Source organism: Capricornis sumatraensis, chromosome 22 (assembly GCF_032405125.1).
Source record: "Capricornis sumatraensis isolate serow.1 chromosome 22, serow.2, whole genome shotgun sequence".
NCBI lineage: Eukaryota > Metazoa > Chordata > Mammalia > Artiodactyla > Bovidae > Capricornis > Capricornis sumatraensis.
In genome coordinates, this window is record NC_091090.1 from 51605425 (window position 1) to 51614902 (window position 9478).

The window sequence follows — 9478 nt, forward strand, 5'->3', positions numbered from 1 at the left end:
GGTCCTGACTGTACAGGCAGGGGAAGGAGGTCAGAGAAGGGCAGGCAGAGGAGCAGGGGGTGGTCCCAGGCAGCGATGTCTGGTGGGCCTTTGAGTGCGGAGCCACTTTCATCAGCTCATGGATGAGAAATGGCTGCAGGTCAGGTACTGTCACTGGCCTCAGAGGACAGCACAGAGCTCAGGTCTTCCTGCTCTGGGGCCTGAGCTGGTCCTGGGAGCCGGCTCTGAGGACAGGCCTGGGTATGTGGCTCAGTGGAACGTGAGGGCTCATGGATGGACTGCAGTCCCTGGAGGCTGCTAGCTGAGTCAGCTGGGCTATTTCAGAAGGTGAAGTGTAGAGACCAAGGTCAGTTGCTGCAAGTGATGGGGTTTGGTGGGGGGACACCCAGAGAAAGAGGGGAGGTGGGCGATGCTGGCACAGGCCTCTCAGGGATGTGAAGGATGTTCAAGGTTGAGTGTTACCCTGGCAACCAGCTCTTCTCCCCCTAGAAATGGTGGTACCCGCCACTGCGGAACTTCCTCTCTCTTCCCTCTTGTCCCGCCGCTTCTTTGCTCTTCTTCTTGCTGCCTGGAGACTCCTTTTCTGCCATTACTTGTCCGACTCCCTGCTTCCTGTGACCATCTGTGTGCATTATATTCCAAAATCCTTAGCAGTAAAGGTCTAGTTTGAGGATGGGCCTGGAGTTGGGGTCACAGTGTCCATCTCAAGCTAGTCCCTAGGTGGCCACTTTGGGGTCCAGTCGGCCAAGGTCAAGGTGGCAGGGGGAGAAAGATGACTCAGAGCAGGTGCCTGAGCTCCCTGGGGGTTGTGGTGGCCCTCAGAGGGCAAGCCCCAGACCTTGCAAAGCTGACCCCCCGTTCTGGGGGATTTGAGAAGAACTGGGATCCTAAGCACATTCCCAGAAGTTGCAGGATTTCCAGATGAGGGGAATGAGAGATTGCATTTTCTGGGCCTGAAGTGTTGGGCAGGGCTGTGATGTCTGGAGCAACCCACGAGACCACAGGTGGGTGAAAGAGTGGGCAGCGCTGGATGAGTTCAAGGAAGATGAAAAGTACCTGTGGGTTGAGTTGATGGTCCGTAAACCCTACTTCCTGGGGTTGGTCCTGATCCTGGACATGGAAGTCAGGCTTGGCTTGGAGGACTGGGGCCATGATGGACTGGCCAAGGCCATGGTGGACGAGCACAGATGGACCCACGTGCAGAGAACCAGGGAAACACTGTGTCCATGTGGAAAGGGGACTTTGTACACCACACACATGGTCGGGACGTGTTTTCAAACGAAGAGCTTTCAGTACTCATTTGTAAACTCCTAAGCACTGGCAAAATCACTTAATCTGTGAACATTTTTCTTTTTTTTTGGCTGTGCCGAGTGGCTTGCAGGATCTTAGTTCCCCAGGGATTGAACCTAGGCCCCTGGCAGTGAAAGCACTGAGCCCTAACCACTGGACCGCCAGGAAATTCCCAACATAGTCTTCATTACTTCAATTTGGCTTTTGCTTCTTAAAAACATTTTATTAAAGTTTAGTTGATTTACAATGTTGCGTTGATTTCTTCCATACAGCAAAGTGACTCAGCTACACATATATATTAATATATTCTTTTTCATATTCTTTTCCGTGTTGACTAGAGTTCCCTGTGCTGTATAGTAGGACCTTGCTGTTTATCCTTCCTGTATATAACAGTTCACCTCTGTGTACCCCAAGTTCTCCATCCTTTGCTCCCCACCCCCGCCCCTTTGGCAACTACAAGGCTGTTCTCTATGTCTGTGAGTCTGTTTTCGGTTCATAGATTGTATTGGTTTGTATTGTAGTTTAGATTCCACATATAAGTGATATTGTATAACATGTGCTTTTCTGACTTAGTTCCCTTAGTACGATCATCTCTGGGTCCATCCATGTTGCTGCAAATGACATTATTTCATTCTTCGTGATGGCTGAGTAACACTGCAAACACATTTCTAAGGTGATTAGTTCTATGCGCTGTGCCTGCCTTTCCTGCTAGACTGCGGTTTTCTGAGCAGGACCCGTGCCTTTGCAGAAGGCTTCACTTAGCATCATCTGTTTCTTCACACAGACTGTGCCATGGTGGACCCTGGTGGACCCCTACTCGTAGGGAGGTGAGTGGGCCTCATCCTGACACACTCGCTGGGTGAGTGGGATTATCACGTTGCCTTATGTGAGGTGCAGTAGTGGTTTCCAGCACTTCAGCTGGGCTTCGAATCCTGGCTCTGTGGTCATACTCAGGATGTTTCATTTTTCCAAGCTTTGCTTTTTCCATCTAGGAAAAAATAAAATTAGAATGAAATTTGAGATACTTGTTCTATATGTAAGAGTTAAAAAATAAAAAAAGTTTATTAATCTGGCTGGGCCAGGTCTTAGCTGTGGTGTGTGGAATCTTCCATCCTCAGTGTGGCGTGTGGGATCTTTAGTTGCAGCCTGTAAACTCTTAGTTTCGGCGTGCGGGATCTAGTTCCCTGACTAGGGATCAAACCTGGGCCTCCTGTGTTGGGAGTGCAGAGTCTTAGCCACTGGGCTACCAGGGAAGTCCCCATATATATGCAAGACTTTTAGCACAGCACCTGTCATGTAGCAAAAGCTAATGAATTTGGGGATTATTACTGCAAGCAGAAAGCCTGGGTCTTGCTCCAGGCTGTGAGCTTATTCATTATTATTTATTGAGCAGTTACCATGTGCTAACCCTTGTGTTCAGAGGATGAGATGGTTGGATGGCATCACTGATTCAATGCATATGAACTTGAGCAAACTCCTGGAGATGGTAAGGGACAGGGCAGCCTGATGTGCTGCAGTCCATGGGGTCTCGAAGTCAGATGCGACTTAACAGCAACCAGTCTTGTGTTATGGGCTCTGCCCTAGTTAATCTTCACAAAAGGGCAAATATTTTTTTTTTTCCTTCCTATTTCATAGATGAGGAAATGGTGGCCCAGAGAGGTGAAGTTCTCAACTGAGGTTACCCCACTGTTAGACGGTTCAGCCAATATTTAAATCCGCTAATGTTTATGCTTCTGTTTGTCGCCATTGTGCAAAGTTGCCTGTCTGCAAGGCCCGAGCTCAGTTCTGGATTTAAAACGAGGCAAGAATGATATCTGGGCTCTGCCCTAGTGACTTGGGCTAGCCCTGCCAGTCTGGTTTGCTTTCGAGCCACCCAGGAGAACAGAGGACTGTGCATGACAACTACGAGGGTCAGCAGACAAGCCCCCCAGCTTCCTGCCCTCAGACCTGCGGTCATCTCAGCCCTCAGCGAGGGAGCCCGCCTCCATGGCCTGGGCGGTCTGTACACCTGGGGCTGCCCACCTCCTGTGAAGCAAGTCCTCTGTTCCTGGTCTGGTTTCTGCTGCCTCCACCAGACCCAGCTTCCTGCGCACAGACGATGCTCGAGAAATGCCACCTGCATGATGAGTGAAAGCCTGCATGGTGAAGGCTAAGCCCCATGTTTCATGTACACTGTATGCCGATCTGAGGCTGTCAAACTGTGGGGCTGGAGAAGGCTCTTGAGAGTCCCTTGGCCTGCAAGGAAGTCAAGTCAGTCCATCCTAAAGGAAATCAACCCGGAATATTCATTGGAAGGACTGATGCTGAAGCTGAAGTTCCAATACTTTGGCCACCTGAAGTGAAGAGCCGACTCACTGGAAAAGACCCTGATGCCAGGAAAGATTGAGGGCAAGAGGAGATGGACGTGACAGAGGATGAGATGGTTGGATGACGTCACTGACTCAGTGGACATGAGTCTGAGCAAACTCCAGGAGATAGTGGAGGACAGAGGACCCTGTTGCGCTGCAGTCCAGGGGGTCACAAACAGTTGGACATGACTGAGCGCCTGAACAAAAAACAACCATGTCATTTTGAAGGGAAGATTTGAAGGGATGCGAAAGGACAGACTCGGACCAGAAGGAACTTTGCAAAAGCCTTTTGCTTAGAGAGCTGAAGGGAGCTGATATTATTAACACTGACTACTTATTAGGTGTTCTGCCTGATGCCTTCAGCGCCTGGCCTTATCAGATGCTCTCAGAGCTCTGATTACAATGACCGTCTTTGGTGTGGAGTACATTATAACTGCTGGGCATGGTACCACCTACGATCTGTCCTGCCACCCTCAGCAGGACTCTCTCTCCCTCCCCCTGGCCCCTCCTGTTGAGAACTCTGCCCTCTGAAATTACAATGATTTCCCCCACTGGCAGTCAGAGGACAAGGTTCAGAAACTTGCTGTTGCCCAAGACCACAGAATGAGTTTCAGGGCAGAGTCAGGATTGAAACGCACGCTGATCTAGCATTTCCCACCAGCATTCACTGCCGTGTGCTGTTTCATGAACTGAAACTTAAAGAGCACTGGATTTATTTTTAACTTGCTGTTGCCTAGCGTGCCCCTGTCTCCCACCCTAAGGAAGCCTGTCTTCACCAGGCCAGCCCCTTCGTCCGAAGGGAGACTGGATTCAGGTCTTCAGAAGGAGCTTGGGGTCAAGGTTACATCTGATACAGAGCGAGCGTGCTGCCCTGAAAACATGTGAATCAATGGTTGGCAAACATACCTCTGGTCACAAGCAAACAGGATGAGAACTGGGAAATGAAATGAGCAGGGAAGCAATTCAGATTTGGGGGAACATGTACTGTTTAGGAACTTCCAAACTTTGGGCGAAAATATTGCAAGAGTTGAGTGGACGTACTTTCATTTTCAGTGAGATGTTTGTGAGCCAAACCTGAACTGGATTATTAATCCTGTTTTTTCAATGTGTGGCTTTGCTTGCACACGTGTCCTTAGTGTGGAAGATTTTCAAATCATGCTTGTTAAATTTGGGTAGCTTTGTTTGCTTTTCTCTGCTGCTAAAATATGCATAACATTACATTTACCATTTCGACCATTTTTTAGTGTACAGTTCAGAGGGATTGAGTAGATTCAGTTGTTGCAGAACCATCACCCCTGTCCATCTCCAGAGCTTTTCCATCTTCTCAAACTGAATCTCTGTCCCCAGTAAACAGTCACTCCTCAGCCTCCCTCCTCCCACGCCCTGGCAGGCACCCTCCTTTCTGTCTCTGTGGGTCTGATTACCTGGAGGGGCCTCGTGTCGGTGGAGTAATACCCTGTTGGCCCTTTGGGGATGACTTAGTTCACCGACCATGATGTCCTCTGGGTTCATCCGTGGTGTGGTGTGTGTCGGAACCCCCTTCCTTTTTCGGGCTGACTTGCTTTCCGCTGTATGCATCCATCTCCTTTTCTCTGTCGACTCACCAGTGGATGGACAGCTCAGGTTGATCCCACCCTCTGGCTGCTGGGAATAGTACTGCTATCAGCACTTACGGCTTAGGGATCAGGCCTCTGCTGTTTCTCTTTTGTTTGTTTCTGTTTTTTGGCTGTGCCACGTGGCTTGTGGGATCCTAGTTCCCTAGCTGGGGTTTGAACCCAGGCCCTCGGCAGTGAGAACGCATAGTCCTAACCACTAGACTGCCAGGGAATTCCCAGGCTTCTGTTGTTCCTGTTTGAGGCCCTGGTTTCAGTTTTGTCTGCGTTTTCTCCTATTCTTTGTCATCTTTGGGCTTTCCTGGTGGCTCAGCTGGTAAAGAATCCACCTGCAATGTGGGAGACCTGAGTTCAATCCCCGGGTTGGGAAAATCCCCTGGAGAAGGGAATGGCTACCCACTGCAGTGTTCTGGCGGGTCACAAAGAGTCAGACACGACTGAGTGACTTTCACTTCACTTTGCTTGCCATCTTTAGCAGGCAGGGTTAATAGGCTTTCTAGTTTCTCCCAGAAGAGCACTTTGGGGTCCCCTTTCAGTACGATATTGTGAAGCCAAAATCCCCCCAAAAGACTGGAAAGCTGTTTCTGACAATAAACTTGCGGCAAAGCTACTTCGCTTCCTGCTTTGAATCTTGCTGTGAAATCGGCCACTTGTAATTCCATGTCGGGTCCCGCCAAGCCGTTGCTCTTCTGTTACTGGCCAGTGTGTGGTTTGCAGGGGGATGACCCAGGCGGGCGCGATGCTGGCTCCTGGCACTGCTGTTCCTTCTGACATCCTGCACATGTTTGCTCGAGACGGGCAGCTGCCCCGCCACAGCGCCCTGTCACTTCCTTCCCTGTATTTCAGATCGAGCAGCCACGTGGTTGAGAAGTCATTAGAAAAAAAACCGGATCAGCCCTTAAAGAATAGCTTAGTTCTATTTCACTCACTCTACATAGAAAGGACGGCTTTATTCAGGTCTCGACCGTAATGCCTCCTGAATCCTTCCATCTGGGCATCTTTCTGCATTCATTTTCCCCAAGCCCCACACGTTCAGGGTAGGGGGTTGGGGTGGGGGCTGGCGTGGAGCTGGGTGGGGTGGCCTTGCCTGGTGCTTCATCACAGTAAAGTTATTCTGGATCTCAGAAAACCTCATAAATCTGTTCCCCAGATGGAAGTCTCCATAAAAGGCTCCTCTCTTTGTGTGAGTCTCAGATTTCCCTTCTTAAATCCAACAAGTGAATAATCACAGGGATGAAGTAAATTGCAACACGGAGGGGAAAAAAAAAATTAGTGTTTTAGAAAAACGAGCGCGGTTGTGAGTTCTGACCTCTTGCCTTCGTTTACGAGGAGCCACGTTTGTGGCAGGTTGACCTGCGATTCCTCAGAAACGGAAGTCAAGGGTACGCCGAAGGCCATTCACCAACACGCAGCTTTGAGTAAGCAAATGTCACTGAGTCTCAACATTTCAATTATTTATTTCTTAAGAGGAATTTCATAACACGAGTTTGAGTTTGTTGGAGTCATTTATAAGAGCTGACTTTTTCTTTAAAGAGGAACATTAAGGAAAAGGGAGACCCGGAGGCCCAAGGCCCTGTGTCCACAGGGTGACCTTGGGAGTGAAGATGATGACCTTGCATGAAAAACAGGCTCTCGGGCGCTGCCCTGGTGAGTCAGGGCTGGTGGCCTGGTGCTGAGGGACCCCACAGGGCACTGACTATGACACCAGGCAGGATGGCAAGTCTGGACGCCCCCTGAATCCGAAGCCTGGAAGCGGCCCACGGCACTCACTGCCCCCCTCCCAGGCAGTCCTCCTTCTACCTGGCCTTCACAATTCTCTTGGCCTGCTATGATTTTTTTTTTAAATTATAAAAGCGCCGCATGTGGATCAAAACAATTTTAAACAGTATAGTTCAGCATTAAAAAAAAACCAAACATTTAATCTTTTCCCTTCCTTTCTTCTCCATCTCTGCAGAACTGGATGTGAACTTTGGATTTCCTACTGCATAGAAATGCAAATCATATGTCATATTGTTTTATATTAAAGAAGAGGTGTCATATTATACCTATTATTTTGCAATTCGTTTTTCCGTTTCTCTTAACAAAATAGCATGGCTGTCTTCCCAGATCAGTATATCAAGAGCTAAATCATTTGAGTTGCAGATGGTGCTAGTGGTAAAGAACCGCCTGCCAACATAGGAGACATAAGAGACACAGGTTCGATCCCTGGGTCGGGAAGATCCCCTGGAGGAGGGCATGGCAACGCACTCCAGTATTCTTGCCTGGAGAATCCCATGGATAGAGGAGCCTGGTGGGTTACAGTCCATAGCGTCACAAAGAGTCAGACAGGACTAAAGTAACAACTTAGCACCCGTGCAAATATTGTACACAAAACTTGGCTATACTTTGTTCAGTTCTGTGGATAGTCTTTCCAATGAAGTCTAGTTTTTTACTATTATAAAGAATGCTTCAACCAAAAACCCCATGTATATGAGCATGGAAGCTTTTACTTCTGTAGAAAAGATAAAGTGGGATTACTAAGTATGCCCAATGTTAGTTTTTACTGAAACACTCTAATTTGCAAAAAATACAACAAATCACACCATCGCCAGAGAGTGACCATTTCTCCACATTCTCACAGAGGTTGGATTCTGTCAACTTTGTCAAAAGATACCTCATTTTAATTTCAGATCACTAGGGAGTCTGAACATTTTTTTCCATAAACGTACTGGCCATTCACATTTCCTCTGGTGTCAATTGCCTATCTATATGGTATTGTTTGTATACTTTTGGGGTTGTTTCTCCTTTCATTGCTAATTTACAGGATTAAAATGGTTAGGGATAGTCACCCCGAGGCTGTCATAATGATACAAGTATTTTCCTCCAGCCTGTGGTTTATTTTTTGACTTCATGGTGTCTTTTGTCAGGATGATACCACGACACCATAGCGAAATTGTCACGTAGCTGAATCTCTCGGTCTTTCTTTTTCAGCGTCTGAGGCCTTTTTTACACACAGTTTTGTTCATTTCTTTTCGGCTGCGCTCGGCCTCCACTGTTGCGCTTGGGCTCTTCTGTGGCCGCTATGAGAGGGGCTGCTCTTCGTTGCAGTACCTGGGCCCCTTAGGGCACGTGGCCTTCGGGAGTTTCCGTGTGTGGGCTCACTGGCTGCAGTTCTCGGGCCCCAGAGGCAGGCTCAGTAGCTGTTGTGCATGGGCTGAGGTGCGCTGTGGCATGTGGGATCTTCCTGGACCAGGCATAGAACCCGTGTCTCCCACATTGGCAGGCAGATTCTTTACCACTGAGTCACTAGGAATGCCCTGCTTCTGAGACTTTTGTTTGGCTTAAGACTTTCTCTGTTTTAAGCAAAGATTTTCCCCAGTGTTTTCTTCTAAATTTTTCTTTGTTTATTTTTGACACTAAAACTCAATTACTCTTGAAACTCAATTTCTCTTGAAATTTATTTTTTAATGTGGTATGGTAACAGGGCGTTTGAACTTTTTTCAGATGCTTCTTAGTCATCCCAACATTATTTATGAAATAATTCATCTCCCCCACCCTTGAACTGATGTGCTTCCTGTATCACACTCTAGGTTCCTGTACCCATTTTCTTCTGCTTCTGGGCTCTCTGCTCTCTTTCTTTGCCCCCTATGTGTGTTCCTGTGCCAAATCTGTAGAGTGTATTATGCTTTAAAAAATTAGTTTTAATACACGGAAAGGCAGCTCTCTCACCAGTTTTGTTTTAAAACGTTTTTGGCAATTTTTGCACATTTATTCTCCTATAGGAATATTAAGATTACTTATCCAGCATGCAGACATTTTCTTGGCGTTTGGATTAGAATTCTTAATAAATCACTATATTACCTTTGAGGATGTTTTCCCAACCAGGATCATTTTGTTTTCAGTCCTTTAATAAAATTCTATAGCTTAAAGTTTTGTATTTCTTGTTATATTAATTCACAGGTATTTTGTTTTCTCCTCTGTTATGAATAAGATTATTTGTTCTTTTTTTAATTGTTAAGACAATATTTTTAAGGCTGTTCTGGGTTCACAACAAAATTCAGTGGAAGGTTCAGAGATTTACGGTGGTCCCCCTACCCCCACCTGTGCATAACCTCTTCCATTGTCAACACTGCCTAACTGAGCGGTACATCTGTTACAATCGATGGATACACACTGTCACATCATAATCACCCAGAGTCCATGGTTTACGTTAGGGTTCGCTGAGCTTGCTATTGTGCGTTCTCTGTG

The 9478-nt window shown here is 47.4% G+C and overlaps 1 non-coding gene across 1 annotated transcript; it reads right to left on the reverse strand.

Annotated features, from left to right (window-relative positions):
• Positions 1 to 5392: 5392 nt before the first annotated feature.
• TRNAE-CUC (transfer RNA glutamic acid (anticodon CUC)) lies at positions 5393 to 5465 on the reverse strand. The gene has a single exon. It is a non-coding gene; the product is annotated as a tRNA-Glu (tRNA).
• Between the last annotated feature and the right edge of the window lie 4013 nt (positions 5466 to 9478).